Source organism: Vicugna pacos, chromosome 29 (genome assembly GCF_048564905.1).
Source record: "Vicugna pacos chromosome 29, VicPac4, whole genome shotgun sequence".
In the NCBI taxonomy this organism is placed as follows: Eukaryota; Metazoa; Chordata; class Mammalia; order Artiodactyla; family Camelidae; genus Vicugna; species Vicugna pacos.
In genome coordinates, this window is record NC_133015.1 from 25,709,594 (window position 1) to 25,727,056 (window position 17,463).

Consider the following 17,463-nt stretch of genomic DNA (forward strand, 5'->3'; position numbering starts at 1 on the left):
AATGTACTCTTCTTGATCTGCAAATGAGGAGACAGAGCCAGGCATGTCAGAGTGAAATAAATCCTGCTTCACAGAGTCACGGTATCATATGAAATAGAAAAAGTCACTTGTAAAGTGTGAACGTGAGACCGTGTTACTTTTGGGGGTCAGATCATGGAGTCTGGAATCCAGCATCCTTATTCTGACAGTTAGCAGCAATTGGAGGTCACTAATCTATTTGTACATTATTTTAACATAAAATAGGGATAAAAATGGGACATAGCTCACAAAGGGTTAAAAAGACGTGTGAACAGACTTAAGTCTGTTCACTGCCATGAGCTAGTAAATTATTTAAAAATTCTCCTTTTATAATGCTGCACAAGGCATTTTTTATATGACCTCAGAACTAGGCTAGGATGATGGACACTTGATTCCTTTTGAACCAAAATTCTGTGCAACAAACATGCTTGGCCACAGGCGATCCTATCAGAGACCAAAACCTTCAAAGCGCACGGGGAACTGGAGCCCGGAGCACAGATCCCAGAGTCTCCCTTCCTCACTGAAGTCAGGACACGAGTTCAGGCCGTCCGATGTTAACTGGGGCTTAAAGACGTTTCCCATGTTGACTCTGGCATAAATACACCGTGAAGAATATCCAAGGTGATTTTGTTAAACATGGGCTTTGTGCAAGGACACTGGCAGCCTCAGTGTTCAGAGCCCTCAATAACCCCCGTCAGGCAAGAGGGGCAGGGACAGGGCCACTCCCACGGCTCCGTGCCCGGCGTTAGCGCAGACATGGCTACCTCACGGCTCCTGGTGATGCGAGCGCTATCCGGTTTACATATGTGAACTAGCTTCAAGTGTTGGAAAATACTAAATAAATATATATTATTAGGATGAAGACATTTCAAAAGCTACACTTGTTCTGGTCCCAGAACAAGGCAGTGTAAAGTCACTTTCCTTTTGCTTCTTCCCACAAACTAAAACTAAATACCCAGAAATTATTCCACAGAAAGGGATTAAAGGACTCTGAAATCTGGGGGAGAGAGAACGTGGACTGGCTAGAGAGCTCAGGGCCGGGGAGCCGAGTGTGGCACATTTCCTGGGCTTTCTTTTACCTCCTGTGGTTGAACTGGGGTCAGGGACCCATAGGCGTTGCCAGAAGGAAAACAAAGCTTTTCTAGACCATGGGCCAGGAAAGGGGAGCCCAGCAGAGACCTGCGGCAGCCCCAGCCCACTCACGCTCAGTGGGCTCTGGTGGGGGTCCCGTCCCTGCGAGCTGCCCCAGGGGCTGTCTGACCCACAGGCCCTGGGGAACCCTGGCTACCCCGTGTCTGTGCCCCATGCGGGGTGCTGGCAGGAATCCCAGCCCCAGTTCGAAGCCCCAGCTACCCCAGTCACAAATGGGCACAGTGTGCTGCCTCCACTGTTTGCGACAGCAGCTCTCCACCAGGTGGCAAAGGGAGACCTGGCCAAGTTACTTCCATCCGTGCCCCAATGCACAAGCCTGTCCAGTAGCAGCTGGTGGCCCCCAAAGCACTTCCCACCTCTGCCGCGAGTACCAGCAGGGCCTGAGTCAGAGACCCAGAGGGGAAAATGTAATGAAGTGGACCAGGGTGGGACTCGAGGCTCAGAAAACTAAGCTGATACTGGAACTGGGGCTTGGGGTAAGCCCGCGTGTGCAAACCAGAGACAGGGGGCCTGAGGCTGAGACACAAGGTAAATACTATCGAGAGTCCTGCTTGCTGCGGCCCCCAAAAGTGCCCAGGGTGCAGTAAGCCTCGTACTTCAAACCAAGATACGGGAAAGCCAAAATGTGAATCAACAAATACCATATATTCGCTGCCTGTTAACTGCTAGCCCCAGGGCTTAAGGGACAAGGCCGCCTTGCAGGAGCCAGGGTGGCCCCAGGACCGTTAAGTCCCACTCCGCAACATCCCCGCTCTTTCAGGTTTCGGTGCCTGCTGGAGGGGCTGGAAGTGCTCAGCTTGGAGACGCCCAGGGAGGATGAAGAGCTTGTCTGAGCTCGGGCAGATTGTGCACCCAGCTGCGTTCAGGGGTGGCCCGAACATGAGCTGCCCAGAGACGCAAAGCGGGAAGGAAGACTGAGGGTGGCTGCTGATCGCATGCTGCTGCCTGCACCTGGAACTCCTGCTGAACTAGGGCAACTGAGTTCTTTTACTGAAGCAGTCGTGGTAGGTTTTCTCTATAAGACTGAGTACAATCCTAACTGACACACACATGGACATTCATTAAAAACTGCAAGACGTAAGTGGAAAACTCCTGCCCCAAATGAGCATCAGTGAAGGCAGGTGAACGGGCAGTCCCAGAATCGTTTCTCCATGCTTCGTGCTCCCCACTGAGGCTCCTGATTCCGGCTCCTGCATTTGTGGTTTGGCAGTCCCTGCCAGTTTATGGCAATGTGGTTTTCTACAGAACATCAGAAACCTGCCTGTGAGGAGCAGCTGCATCTGTTTGGAGGTTCTCATCACGTTGGATATCAATGGCCTGCTGGCACCACTGAGTCTTTGCCTATTCACACTGGGGGGCACACAGCCAAGCAGGACCCTGTGGGACCGTCCCAGGACAGATCGCCCCTCACCAGTTCCTCTGTCCATCTCTTGTTTGTAGAAAAGCCTTCGCCACCCGGGCCTCCCATGGTCACAAAAGGCTGGTTCAGGTGTTAATGACTAGAAGAAGACGTAATGAAGAAGGACAGCAGTTGGGCCAGGGGAACTGGTGACAGTTTAAACAATAGACCAGCCATACAGCAGAGTCACAGAATCCTCGGTTCCTCCCTGGAGGACGCAGATGACAGTGTCTGACCCACACTCCTGAGCTGTTTTACAGACACTAAAACCCCCACTGGATGGAAGAGGCTACCTGCTTGGGCCCAAACGAGCTGGAGCCTGACGACTGATGATGGTGACCCCTGTGACATTGCCCTGTTACTTGACCACTGACCCATCAGGGAGTCCCTCCCCCTGTCTTTAAAAACGCTTACCTGAAGTCCACCTGGGAATTTAGGTCTTTTGAGCACTGACTGCCCCACTCCTTGCTGGGTGCCTGCGATAAACACTGCTCTTCCCTTCACCCAACCCCAGGTCAGCAGACTGGCTGCACTGCTCGGGGGAGCGGGCACAAGTGTGGTTTGGGAACAGGCGTGAGTGTTAGACTTTTGGGTCTTCCTGAATGAAAGACACTTGAAGTTCCGGGGTGGATCTTCCCCCTGCATTCCCAGTGTGCTGTGGGTCGAGTCCTCTGACCTTTCAGGAGAGGGGCACAGGCCCCAGGCCCAGGAGCAGGGAGTGTGTCTGATGTCCTTGGGAGCAGCTGGCCTCGTACACAGCTGCACAGAGCACCCGAGGAGGGTCCCTCCCCTTTCTCAATGGGACTCCCTGAAGTCCGTTATACCCCCTTCTCTGACCATGCATGTGTGCGGAGTGGATGCTAAGATGCTGCAGACGCCAGCCCACACCTGCAAAAGTCCTCAAGCCTCTGATATGTCCAAAGCCTCCTCCAGACTCCTACCTAAAAGTGGACCACGGTTCTTTTATGGTGAGTTTCCCTGAGCAGTGTATTGGATATAACGAAAATCAGAAATACTTGCTCAGACTAGAATCCCCCATAAGTTAACAAAAGGCCTGGCACATAGGAGGTTTTCAACAAAATTCAATAAATGTTACAGAAATATATAAAGTAATTTTAGCTTTAATAAAGTTACAAAAATAAACTACCAAATCACATTTTTGTTATTTTGTTTATAGATCTTAGCTTGCTTTTCTCCCTTCATAGACTTTTTTTAAAACAATAGAAATCCTGCTTACTATAGAATATCATTTTTATAATCTTTTTTCCACCTTTCTTTCCTATTGTTTTTTAAAAAAACCTCAAATCAATGTCAATTTCATATAAAATCAGTGCTAGCATGACAAACGTACACTACTACTACTCCAACAGCCGTCACCTGTCCTCTGACATACCAGAATATCACCTGTCCTGCATTTTGTGACATTTCTTCCTTCTGCTCTCCTGAAGGCAGCATGACTTTATCCAGTATGTCAAGTCAAATAAATAACAGTGCCTTGATTTTTTTAAAATAAGAAGCTCTATTTTGTTTCAGAGCCTTTTAACAGAGTTCTATTTAGTGAGTCCATGGTATTGGCCCAAGCACTTGAGGACATAAACTCTGCAAGGCAGGGTCTGTGTGACCCACGGGAAGGCACCTCGCCATAATCTGGAATCTCGTCTGTGCTAATATTTAGTGTAAGACCTTACGTAGCTTGGATGCGATCAGTGGAATGGACGGTGATTCACCATGTAAAGTATGGCTTTGGGAACATCCCAGGCAAAGACAAGGTAATTAGCATTTATCAAGGGAAATTATTTATGAAGTGCTAAAACTAAATATTTTAAACATAGACTCATTTGATTCTTACAACTCCTACGTGAATCTTTCTTGTTAAAACCATGATTACTAATTTAAGTTACTTTAGCCTTTAAAATAAGCTTTGAGGAAATTTACTCCTAAATCTTAAGTAAAATGAGTGCATTAATGGTAGAGTTACTGAAAATAACAAACTAATAAAAGTGAAATGTTTAAAAACAAATTAAAAACCTGACCTTTAAATGACATCTATGGGTGCAAATCTCTCTTCCATCCATCCATCCATCTACACATACATCCATCATGTGTTTATCAGTTCATCTATCTACCTATCATCTATCCATCCATCTATAGTCTATCATCTATCAGCTGTTACCTATTATCTATCTCTTGTCTGTCTATCCATCCACCCATAGTTTATCTCTCATCCATCTCTCCATCCACCTCTCATTTGTCTGTCTGACTATCTATCTCTCTATCCATCCATGCTGCTGATATTCTGCACAGAATCCAAATAAAATATAGAAGGAGGGGCAGAGTTACTCTGTTTAGGGGGGCAAGTTATGACAGTCTTTAGAAACTTTCATAAGAGGCAAAGGTATTTAGAAGGTGAAAATATTACAGGGCATTTAAGGAAAATTATTTTAATGGACATTGTTAGTTTTGCCTTCAAAACTAACAATGAGTGAAGTTGAAGTTCTGAAGTTGTCCTGACTTAGGGTGAAGCCCTTTCTGGTACAGACTGGCCTTGGTGGTCCATGCGCTGTCAACAGGCCACAGGATGCCTGTGCACTTCTCTCCTGCTGGTCAAAAACTCTTATTTTGGTTCCATTAGTTGGTCAGCTGTGTTTGTCTCTAAATCCGTTCATTCCTGTGTAGCTTGTTACTGCAATTACTAAAATAATATTGGAAAACATATGTAAATTTTTGAAGTATCTATCTCAAAATACATGAAATCTGTAAATGTTTGGATAGATATAATCAAGGTGAATTGTCAAACAAAAATGTTACCAAAATTAAAGACAACTGGATATATAAAGGAGACTCTATTTAGATTGCTTTAGAAAAATTTAAATATTATTACCCTAAAAAGTCCTGAAAATGGAAATGCAGCATAGAAAATGCAAACCAGGTGCCATATGCAAGGGAAAGAAAACAGACCGTGGCCAGCAAGCCCATGAGCAGAGAAAACACCTTGGCCTGACTGTGAAATTGCAAGACAATATGCAGTTACAATTTGGTGTTAATATATCTGGGAGAATATGTCATTTTTAAAGACTCCCCTTCTTTTTAACCAATGTTCTCAATTAACCAAAAACTCTGGTTCCTGTGCTATAGTCTGTGCGTGCACGTTTCAGCAACAGACGCCGTTTATAATGTAAAAAATATCTGAGCTCTGTTCAGAAGACAAGAGAACTACTCAGCTCTCAAAGTCAGCTGCAGAAACCTGCCCGCGAGGTGGAGACTGCCGTCAGCACTGGAGTGCGAACGGACGCCTGCCTGTTCCTGAGTGTCACCCATGCGGGTAACAGAGTCCGACATTCTGCCATTTAAGACGTGTCTCTTTCAGCGCAGTCACTCATTTCATGTAAAGCCATTCTGTGTACATTTAACACTTGGTGTAAAGTGTTAACAGCTCCAAAACACCTATGCGACCTTTGTCATGTGCGTGTGTGCTTTACTACACACGCCCCACAAACGGACATCCGTGCAGTTTGGTCACTATTATTGAAGCTGTCGTGAATACTCATCTCCTTCGTCAAAGCATGAATTCTGTGTGAAAATGGACTTTCGTTCCACAGGCTCTCCAAAACCAAGCACAGTCCCTGAGGCATAGACGAATGCATGGATTATGCTAAATCTCTCTGAGTCACGTGATGATTTATAAACAAGAACTGAGGCTCAAAGAAGTAACTCGTTCATGGTCACACATGAGGAAGAGCTCACTCGGAAATGACTCCCAAGCGCACGCTTCCCCCCCACAGTGAGGAGGGTTATCTGACTCTCCCTTGAAACGCAGTCCTCCGGGAGGAACATGTGTCCCTCAGATTCTCCAGGGTAAATCAGCTTGGCACACAGCCTCTTCCTCACCAGCAAGATCAAATCAGTAGAAATATTCTGAGCTCACTGGAAAGATGTTGAAATCATGAAAATAACTTCAAAGAGCATCAGGAGACAACGAAGATGAACCTCTCTCTCTCCTAGCCTTGCCTGGGGTCACTGTTATGTTTTAATTAATCTGAAATGCCTACTCCCATAGAAAAATAACGACAATCACAGGATCGGGGAAATGCAGAAGGCGTTCACACACCAACACTTAAAATTTACCCCAAACAAAATATTCATATAAAATTCATATACACGTTTACAAGGACAATCACTGAAACAAAAACTGTGGCATAAACAAGCTTGAACAAAGTACAGCACATTTAAAACAAACACGTGCCTTACATAAGAGCTTCTTTGGACTCTGGAAACTGCAAAAATTCTTAACAGGTGGAAATTCTCTTAAGATTAAAATTAAAAGAATCGTTTCTTTCTACTTAGTGAAGTATATATAAGTATACACTACTTAAGACTATTCTTGCCTACAAAATTGACTGAGAAAAGAAAGGATGCTTCTTGTCATCAAGTCATAATTTATCTTTGGAACTAAGAAATCCTAAAAAGAAAAAAAAAACTTTGTGATTGTGAATATGATTTACACCACTCTAAAAACAGGCAATGAGAAAGATTATTTCAACTTCAAACTTCTGGTAACACCACATTTGTTGGAAACTGTTGGGTCCTGGTAGAAAATAATTTTCCACCTGAAGTACAGCAAATTCATAATTATATATACAGGTAACGTTTAGCTGAATAGTGCATCAGCAATTCAAGCAAGTTTTGGTGAGAATTCAGCGTTTCCTGTTTTCCTGCAGGGGTTTCCATGCTGCTGCTCTGAGCAACTGCTGCTGTTCCCTTCACCCTCATACGTAAACGCCTGAGGAAACGTGGTCACTGCACGGATCTCGAACGACCACTTGGAATATGGCGGCAGGCTCGGGCAGAGTCAGTGCAACCCGCCCCACACCTGTGGGCCAGCCCACCCAGCCTTCTTCTCTCCGCGCACCGCTCTGAAAGCAAAGCCAGGCTTATGCATAAACGGCTATTCTTTCCAAAACACAAAAAAGGAAGGCCCTATTTTTAAATGTAAGTCTTCCATTCTGGCCCATAAACATGTGATCGTATCTTACCACCTTTAATGCACATTGTATGCTTTCCACTGACAGTGGGCATATTATGGACAAATGACAATTGTCCCACTCACTTGGAAACACCTCATTCTACAATTCAGTTTCCAGTACGACTTGAGTAATTGTGGTATAAACCCAGGAAGAGCCTGTATTCACTTGGAGAGCAGCCTCATCTGAGTGGTCCACACTGATAAATCGCCATGGCCCCCTTCACAACTGTACTCGCCTCTTCTGTCCCTCTTTTCTGTTTTATAGAAGCTCAGAAATTTCCAGAGTTAAATCATGGTGGAAAAATTCAGTGGAACAAACTCGAGCTTTTATAATTTAAAAACTCTGATGAAACCCTTCACAATTAGATTAGGTTACTGTTTTTCTATTCCATTTACTCTAACCCTCAAATTGAACCTTTCAAGAAGGATGGTTGAGTGAGATGAATGTTGGCGTGGGTAGAAATTGGAATCTGACTGGACTCTGCCAGCTTTTAGCTGCCTGACCTTGGTGAGGCAGTGTGTCCGTTTGGGATGCTGAAATGAAGCACCAGAGAGTGAGTGGCTTGTAAACATTTCCCTGGTGTGGCTGGTCTCATAACTAGGTTAAGTTTTCTCTACGAAGAGGAAACAAGATCAGAGTTCCTTTCCTGGTGGAGTTTGCACTCTAATAACCCCCGGACTAAGCTTGCTGGGGGGAGGGGCATGCAGCCCAGCTTACTGAGCCCCTGCCAGTGAGGCTGGGGTCAGGTGAGGTTACGTCTCGTACGTGGTCCTGGGAAATCACTTTATAGAGATGGCCTTTTACGTGGTTTTAAAATTTATCCTTCTATTGAAGTTTTTTAGGTCAGTTATGTATGTTTCTCCAAATAAACTTGTTCATCCAAGTTAAAAAACAGATTATTTCTCACAGTTTTGGAGGCTGGAAGTCTGAGAGCAGGGTGCCAGCCTGGTCAGGTTTAGTGAGAGCGCTCTTCTCGGTTGCAGACGGCTGGCTTCTCACTGAGGTAGGATGGCGAGCTGGCTGTCTAGGGCCTCTTCTTACAAGGGCGCTAATCCCTAACTACCTCCCAGAGGTCCACCTCTCAAAGTCATCACACTGGATAGAGTTTCAACACATGAAATTTAGACATACACAAACACTCGGTCCATCACACAACATAACTAAACTGTATTTCTGTGTGAAAACTAAAAATGGTAAAATAAATCACAGTGCAACTTCTGTAACTTGACTAGAGTTCTTTTGTCCTTAAAAATTCTTGTCATTCAAGGAGTTGTTTCTTAGATTTAGGTCATGGTAATTAGGGCAATCATTCACAGTGCTACATGACTTTCTACATTTCACAGTAACCTGCATGGATTACCTCTTTTGACCCTTACTACAAATGTCTCACTTGGAGAATAAGAAAAAACAGGGTTCATTAAAAAGGAAAACTCACTCACAAAGGAGGTATTTTAAAAAACAAAATGCGTGATTTTAATCTTTGTTCAGAATTTTTTCCACTTGACCTTTATTTAGAGGCACCCAACAGGAAAAATATCTATCTCGGTGCAACATTGTTCCATGTTCTCCTGCGAGTGCTAAGGGGACATCACCACCACGCACATCAGCAGTAACGCACACAGCCATAACCCGCCATCTTCGGTCTTCCCCACAGCGCTGTGCGGGCTCACACAACTCAGTGCAGCGCCACAAGCTCAACAGCAGGGTGTCACCTCTTTGGCGACATGCTACCTGACCTGCACTCCACGTAGCCTGCAGAGACTTCCTCAATACCACCCCCAGCAGGAAGTTTCCAGGCCTGAGCTGCACAGGCCAGGGCACGGGGCCGGGGCCGCAAGGCAGCACCCCCCTTGTTAACGCTTCCTCCCCCGAGCTGACCCACAGCTCAGTTCCATGATCCTTCTCCTCGCTCACAGCCCTCCCCTTTCGTTTCCGTAAGCCGGCTTTCTAGCTCAGGCCCCTTTCCAAATGCTGAAGCTGTCCCACTCCCCAGCCAGGCAGTCTCAGACACACCATGATTTCAGCAAACAGCTAGACAACACTCAAACTGTTCTTCAAGCCTCACATCCTAAACTCCCAAGCCCTACAGCTAAATGGAAGTCAGATATACAAACAAACACCTTCCCTCTCCCTTTGCCCCGCTCAGGCAAAGTGCTCAGCATTCTCAGAGTCACGGGAGCTAAATCTCGGCTTGCATCAGAGGCCCCCATTTCTACATCTTTCATCTGAATCTTCCCAAAACTCTATCCATCTTTCTACCTTGTGTTTCACTTCTCAATCTAATTGAAAATGAATTATCTGGGACCTTAACAATTATTGCTTTGGTTGCTGGACAATCTCTCTGGTTGGTTTACTTACAAACATCTTCAATTTTTTTTCAAATTGATCTTCAAACCTTTTGCCAGAATGGCCTTTCTACAATGGCTATTAATCATGTTTCTTTGTGGTTTAACATTGTTGCATGGCTCTTCATCATCTTTAGATAAAACCCAAACTCCTGGATGGAACATGGGCTTTCCAAGACTTGGTCACAGTTCACTTTCGTCTCAGTTTACCGTCTCCAGACTTTTCATCACAGATGTGCGGAGCCTCTTGCAGGCCTTAAAGAGACCATGTTCTCTCACATCACAGCATCGTGGTGTGTAATGCTTTCGCCAGGGTTAATAACCAAACCCGACTGATATCTCTCCCATCTTCAAACTCAACCCATTTTGCCTCCTCTGAGCAAACTTCCTGAACTTCTCACTTAACCCTCTTTCCAGGTTTCCCCAAATCTCGGTGAAAACTGTAGGGAGAAACCTCAAGCAGGACTGAAGAGCAGGCCTGCCGTGAAGCCAGAGCCACGTGGGGTTTTAGTTTTCCCTTCTCTTGGCTTTACACAAACTATTCAAGGTGGGATAATGAGCTGGCCAGACTTAGCACTTTGCTATTTGATGCAAGGTCTGCACGATGAATTTGTTATATCCTAGAGAAGATTGCACAACTCTGTGAACATGTTAAAGACAACCAAACTGTACACTTCAAAGAGCAATTTGATGGTATGGAAATCATATCTCAGGACAACCATTACTGAAAATATGTATGGTCTCAGGCTTTGTCCCAGACCTGCTGAGTTTTAACAAAACCTCCAAGCTGGGAGGGATTCTCAGACCTCTCTGGTGGACGATTAACAACTGCCTGCCCGTGGTTGGCCCTAATAATTGGGGGTGTTTGCTCCCCAACTAGGATCTATATTTGAGTGATTGTCTCCATGCAGATGACTTGTTCATATTCTCTGATATTCAGGCTCCTCCTTCAACTCTACCCATTGATGCATTTCCACTAATCACATCCTCCTCCCTTTGTGATAAATCCGTATTACATAAATCAGAACAACTTTCCTGTATTGCAATTAATTACTCTTCCTCTCAATACAGTAAGATTTCCCCAGGAGTATTAACTGTCTTTTATCTTTGCATTTATCGAATCTCACACAGGAATATCATCCTCCAAACAGGTTGTTAAATAATAAAATTATTTGTCAATGTAGCAGGACTGTGTCAGTCCAGGTACTCTGAGATACAAATAACACACAAGAATTTCGTTAGCAGAAATATCTGTGAGAAAATGGAGATGAGGTTCAGGAAGTCTGGTCCAAGAGACCACGATGCAAAGCTGAACAAGCGAAGAGGAGGGAAGACTGAGGGACGCTTCCTAGACCGCCATGCAGGCTGCGGATAGTCTGGAGGGCTGTCAGGGGCCTCGAGCCCAAGACCGCCGTCAGAGGAATCCCACGCCTTCCAGAAACGGGCCTGCCTACAATCACCCATACACAGTCACCCGCCGCTGCGAGCAGCCGTAGGACACACAGCTGTGGAGCAGAGAGACAGGTGCGGGGCACAGACAGGTGCGAGGTAGGGCAGATGTGGCCCGCGTCATCGCGCCCCCACGTCAGGGACCTGCGCGCTATGTCCGTGGTTGCCACGGTGGTCTCCATAAACCCCCTCAATCGTAATGGCTTAGCTTGTTGACAGCTCCTTCACTGACTGCAACGAGCCTCTTGTTTAGGGCCCATACGTCTCTTCGCTGGACACTGACACCTCCTCGCTCAGGACGTGCCTTCTCTGGACACTGACACCTCCTCGCTCAGGACGTGCCTTGGGTAAAGGATGGGACACTGAAGACGGGGGGCAGGGCTTTGCCCTCAGAAAGCCGAAGGGCATGAAACAGCAGTGAAGGCAGGTGGTCACAACTACAACACCAGCAAGTGCCCCAGCAAGGAACGCACGCTCTGGTATTTTCTTAGAGTAGGAAAAAGGACAGAAGAGTTTTCTATCTTGACCAGGGGTCCCTATGTGACAGATTTTATGTTTTGTCATTGCTGTTGGCCTCCTGGCTGAGTTCCTGCCACACCATTCTTTTTACTCAAGTTGAATTTTATGTTTTAATTAAAATTACACTGAAGCTTCCAGAGACCATTAAACAGAAGATAAATTTTAAAATTAAAAAAGAGCCAGTTATCTCCTTGCTACCCTCCACCATTCTTCAGGGACCCATCAGCCAGAGAACATTCAAGGAAAACAAAAATATCACCTTCAGTAAAGCACATTTAAGAAGAAAAATATATAATCTACTTTTTCTCTAACTGCAAATTAAGAAAAAAATTTTCTAATTATCAACTTTTTTTTGATTATCCAAGCCACTGTTCTCATTCGTACTCAAGAGAAACTAAAATTTTATTTTGAAAAATACATTATTTGGTCCAGGAACATTCTTATGAGCGCTGGTCAACTTTTATTAGCTTTGAGCATTTTTAATACACTTGTTCTTAAGTGAAGCCCCGAGGAGCATGATTTTAGAAAAGGTCTTGACTCTAGGAGCGCTATCTTGCTATCCTTTTTTCATTTGTTTTTCCTATATTCAGTGTACTTTATGTCTTCACCCCGAGCTGTGCTCTTGAGGCTCTAGCCTGGGTAAGGTATGCAGACACAACGGCTCGTCTTCATTGTGTCCTGCCCAGCACCCATGTCCTCTTATCTGTCAACAGCCCTAGAGTTTTCCTGGAGCCTTCTGTGGTGCTCATTCTGCATAGCCTGAAGGTGGTCCCATGGGTCCAAACATGCGGCACAGGGCCCAGTTAGATCATCTTCACCTTCTACACTAATAACTTAGAGGTGGACTTCCTCCCATTTCCAGGTGAATCTCAGGACTTAAATAGGACTTTCTAAAACTGCACTTCTCCAAGTCTACTGCTGTTTGATTTGTGAAGCTGTAGAGCTGACACCCCCTTACCGCTGTGAGGGGAGAGCTGGCCTCATACAGAAACCAGCCTGGAAGAAGAGAAGGTGAGGGATGGAGAGGGAGCTGCCTCTCTGTGGTGTGCTTTGAGACCTCGCTGAAGGTGAGCCCAGGACCAGCTCCACCCCTAGGTCTTCAGTGGCAAGTTACTAGCCAGTTAATTCCTCATCTGCTTAAGCCATTTGAGGACTGGATTTTTATCACTTGCAACGGAAACCACTTGAGTAATATACAAAGTGAATAAAATTGAAAACCTGCCTCAAAGACCTTACAATAGTTAAGGAGAAATGAGTCTTCACACTGCAGGTAAAGCCAGGTAAAGGTGTGGTGATAGAGGTACACTGATACTGTCTGGTCAGCAGCACAGGGGAGAAATTAGCAGACATATCCTGGTGAACTGGGAACACGTCCCAAGGAAGTGGCATTTGTCTTGGCTTTTAAAGTGTGAGTAAGAGTCTCACCAGGCAGAAAAGTGGACAAGGGCATTCTAGGTAGTGGAAAGATACTGTTCTAGGTTTAGAGCAAATATGACACTCTGTTCCAACTCTTATTTCACATGTTGGAGGAAACTGGTGTCCGGAGTGGTTGTAAAGATATTTCTGTGATGAGTCAGCTATTTCCAGACTTGCTATCAATTACCATTCACCAGTCGTGCAGAGGAAGCAGAAGAACGCAACAGATTAGTCAATGTTTATCCAGTTTTTTGGCACTGGTTAGCTGTGTTTAATTTCTATTTATTGGCCGAAGAACCTTTACTGCCATACTATGATGCACGATCCGTACGACTCTGGAATTTCTGTCTTCTGAAATACCTTCTCAACACGTTTTAAGGACAATAGGACTTTCCATGGTTGTCTGCTATGTAATTTGGACTCACGTTTAACAATGAATATTATACACACATACTTTACAATAAGGAAGATTATCAAGTTTATACTTTGATCTAAAATACTCACTGAGCTAAGTAGAATATGTCTATAGACAATTATACAGTTTGATTTTATAAAAATATTCTTTCACATGAAAGCACCTAAAATATTTTAGAAACAAAAAGGAAATGGAGGGAAAGGCAAGCAAGAGAAAACAGAGTTTTAAAATACTATTTTGATATCATGTAAAGATGCCTGAAGTTATTGAAAGAAGACATTTCTACTGACATGGTAAAACAGTGCACCACATTACAGAGGTTTCCAGGCCCTCTGGGACAACGCAGGCTTCCTGTTTGAGAAATCAAAGCTTGGGGTACTTGAGCACAGACTTTTTATGATCAAAGGCAAATCTGACCCTTTCAGAGGAAGCCAGAATCCCCGGCAGGTCGTAACAACTGAGAGAAATATTGTATCAACGAAAGAAGGAACTGGAAATGAGTCAAGCATTCCTGAGACTTTCTAAGACATCTTGTTCACAAAAATTCAATAACAGAGAACAGATGAAAAAAAATAGACATGACAATCTCTCACTTACTTCACAAAACCATCGGGAACATAATGGTGTAATATCACAGACCGCGGGCACTCAATCCCAGCAAGGCCTTGAAGCCTTTGCTGTGTAGAAAAAACAGAAAGACCAGTGCAAACGTCCTCCCTTAGAACTGCGGAAAACCACCGACCACACTTACCTTCACAAAGAATATTCCAAAACCTGCCTGTTTCCATCCACTCCCTCAGCTGCCTAAAATGTTCCCACCGCTGCTTTTAGACCTGGCACTCCAGCTCTTCACTATGTTACACAATGTGCAATGCTGAGTGACAGTTTGCCCCTCTCCCCCGTAAAGTGCTGTTTTGTTTTGCTCTGTTTTTCCCCCCTCCTGTGATGATCACCAGGCCCATATTTTTAATGATCTCTTGGAAACAACAGAGAAACCCTTGTCCCTGTTTGTGACCACATTCAGCTGACTCAGGCCTGCTGCCCTCTCACACCCTAGGCCAGCCTCCCTGCAGCGACCCAGGCACTGCAAACACAACCGGGATGTTACCTTCCTAGCCTTTCTCCCTGAACTTCTCAGCTCTCTGCGTGACAGACATAGGGATTAACTCACGTTCCACGCCCTCGGGGTCAGTTTGCTGCGACTGGTCATTCAGCAGAACACTGGCTGTCATCCAACAGCACTGACCCTGGCCGTCAGACCACGCTACCTGACCCTACATCCTGACCCTCGTCCTCCTGCTCCCTTGGATCCGGGCCGTGTCCTCAGGTCCTTCGTCGCTGAGTGAATTCGATGCATAGTCTCCTCACAGGCTTAGGTGCAGAGCTTCCATGGTCTCCGAATCGTTTCTCCCTCTGCACCCACCACCATCCCCACACTGCGCTGTAGCGAACAGCTGACCCTGGGAATCTGCCTGTGGGACGCGGGTCCGGCAAGTCCCCATTGCTGCCTGCACCCAGCTCCCAGCCCAGGTCAGCTTTCTGTGCCCCCTCAGGTCCTTCTCCTCGCATCGCATGCCACCTCTGCCTTAACCCTCCAGAAAAATGGGAAAAACCCAGACCCTAAGTCAGTCCCTCCTTTCTCAGAGAACCTCGGTGTAACCGGAGTTCCCACCCATCACAAGGCAAAAGGCAAATCCTCATCACTCCAAGCCAGGTCCCAGGCCTGATTGGAAGTGTGCAACCCTCACAAGTTCAACTGCCAAGTCCCCAACATCAGAGATTCCGATTTAACAGGTCTAGCGTGGGACCTGGGCATCATGTGTTTCATACATTTTTCCAAAAATTCTAAAGCACAGCCATGAATGAGTGCAGTTTTGTAAGTGAATGAACATATGAAAGTCCCTGAAGATCTTCCCTGTTCCAGGTTTGACTCGTGACTTAATGGTCTCATCAGATGAGAATCGTTTACATTCCGGGCTCAGAGGTTGGGTGTGCTTTACCTCCTGCTGAATACGAGCAGGAGATATTCAGTCCAGACTCCAGGACAGACCGTCTGTGTGACATGACACTGAAGTCAACCTCAGGATGAATTAAACACCAGAGGAAGAGAGAAGAAAAAGGGAAAGAGCCGGAGGATGTGAAGACACAACTGAGGGGCTGATCACACTGTGCACAGAGCGCATCTCGCTCTGGGTGCTTCAGCTCCTGATCCTCCAGGAAAACGTAGTCTAAATGAGGACGAGACTATGCTGAGTTACCAGACAGCCTCCCCAGGGCCGGCTGCAGTGCTCAGAACCTTCTGTGCTCAGCATATGATGTGGGAGGAAGGGAAGAAGGAAAAAGGGAGAAGGAAGTCAGTTTTATGAACTGTTAACTTCAAAAGCACGCAGATACAGCTGCTGAGAAACGAAGGAGCGTTTCAGCGACCGATGAGCTTTCCTCTGAAGACTCACTGCTCTCCTTGGTGGGATTATTGAGTTGCTTTGACTTGCATACATTTTCTGTGTGTCCTAAATATTCTACAATTTTCATGTATAATTTTAATTATGAAAGAAAAATTATTTGAAAAAATGTTTAAGAGGTTTCATCCAATTTCCTCCATAATTACTTTATAACATGAAAATGTTGTGAACTGGCTTCCTGCTATTGCATCATATTACTTGAGAGTGTACCTTTAGTAATACATGTAAAAATTATAAACATACTCATAATCAATTATAATTACAAATATGTTCATAATTAGTAATTCTAGGCATTGATAGTACAATTGTTTACTCTCACTTGAATCACAAAGCAATTAAAGCAGAGATTCAAAAGTAACGTATCCAAAGTCATGTAAATTCTGGTCATCCAGATTTGGGGGAAAATTACAGTGTATTTAAAGATGTTGTATCACTACATAATATTTAGCTCAGTATTCTCTCCAGAAGAACCATCCAGTATCAGGCATAGTGACGGTCTTTAAGAGATAGATGGGTGTTGGAGTATATATTCAATTTAGAATGAAAATGTACATAAAATATTTTGTGTGTTTAAGGTTCTAAGAATGAGACACTTAGAGTTTAAAAAAATTATCAATAAAAGTGACATCCACATATTGAGGACGGTCAAGAAGGCATTAAATTGGTGTGTAGTGTCTTTTTCTAGTAATTGTAGATTAAAGAAAGCCATGTGATATTATCTGCAGAACCAAAGATTCACAATATTGAATAATAATAAGATATTGTAAAATTACTGACTGGGTAGTAGGCCAGCTTGATGCATTGAGCAAATGAAAAGCATAAGCAAACATAGCTCCATCATTCTGGCAGTTAATTTTTTCCCAAGAAACAGTAATATATCATGACACAGATATATATCTGTATTAGGGAAACAGCGAAATATTAGCACACAAATCAAACAAATGCTTGAAGTGGCTGCTTAAATAATCTTACAGCTTAGATGCACCATGCACCGTTTCTGATGAATAGAATTCTGGCAGTGAAAGAATATGATGCTTTATGTAAAATTCACACGTTTAAGACCTGGATTTGTACACTAGGGATGAAGTCAGTACTGGCTTCCAGTGGCCTTACTGCTCTTCATTATAAGCCACTTCTCTCACTGAAAGGCTTGGACTATGTCTGCAGTGTTTGATTAAATGTGGCCTCATGGGGTAACCTTTGGGCACAAAATCGACTTCAACTATTGAACAACAGATTTGAAAGGAAAAACTGTCGAAGTGCC

The 17,463-nt window shown here is 44.7% G+C and overlaps 1 protein-coding gene across 3 annotated transcripts in view; it reads right to left on the reverse strand.

Moving 5' to 3' along the window:
- The window catches only part of SNTG1 (syntrophin gamma 1), a 315,377-nt gene that overhangs the window by 239,014 nt on the left and 58,900 nt on the right, over nt 1–17,463 (reverse strand). The window contains exon 1 of one of the 3 annotated variants that reach the window (XM_072952003.1): nt 14,489–14,612. The exons of the other annotated variants lie outside the window; for them this stretch is intronic. The gene's annotated coding sequence lies outside the window, so the exon portion shown is untranslated. Of the gene's footprint in view, nt 1–14,488; nt 14,613–17,463 lie in introns of those variants that run through there. 3 annotated transcript variants of the gene reach the window in all.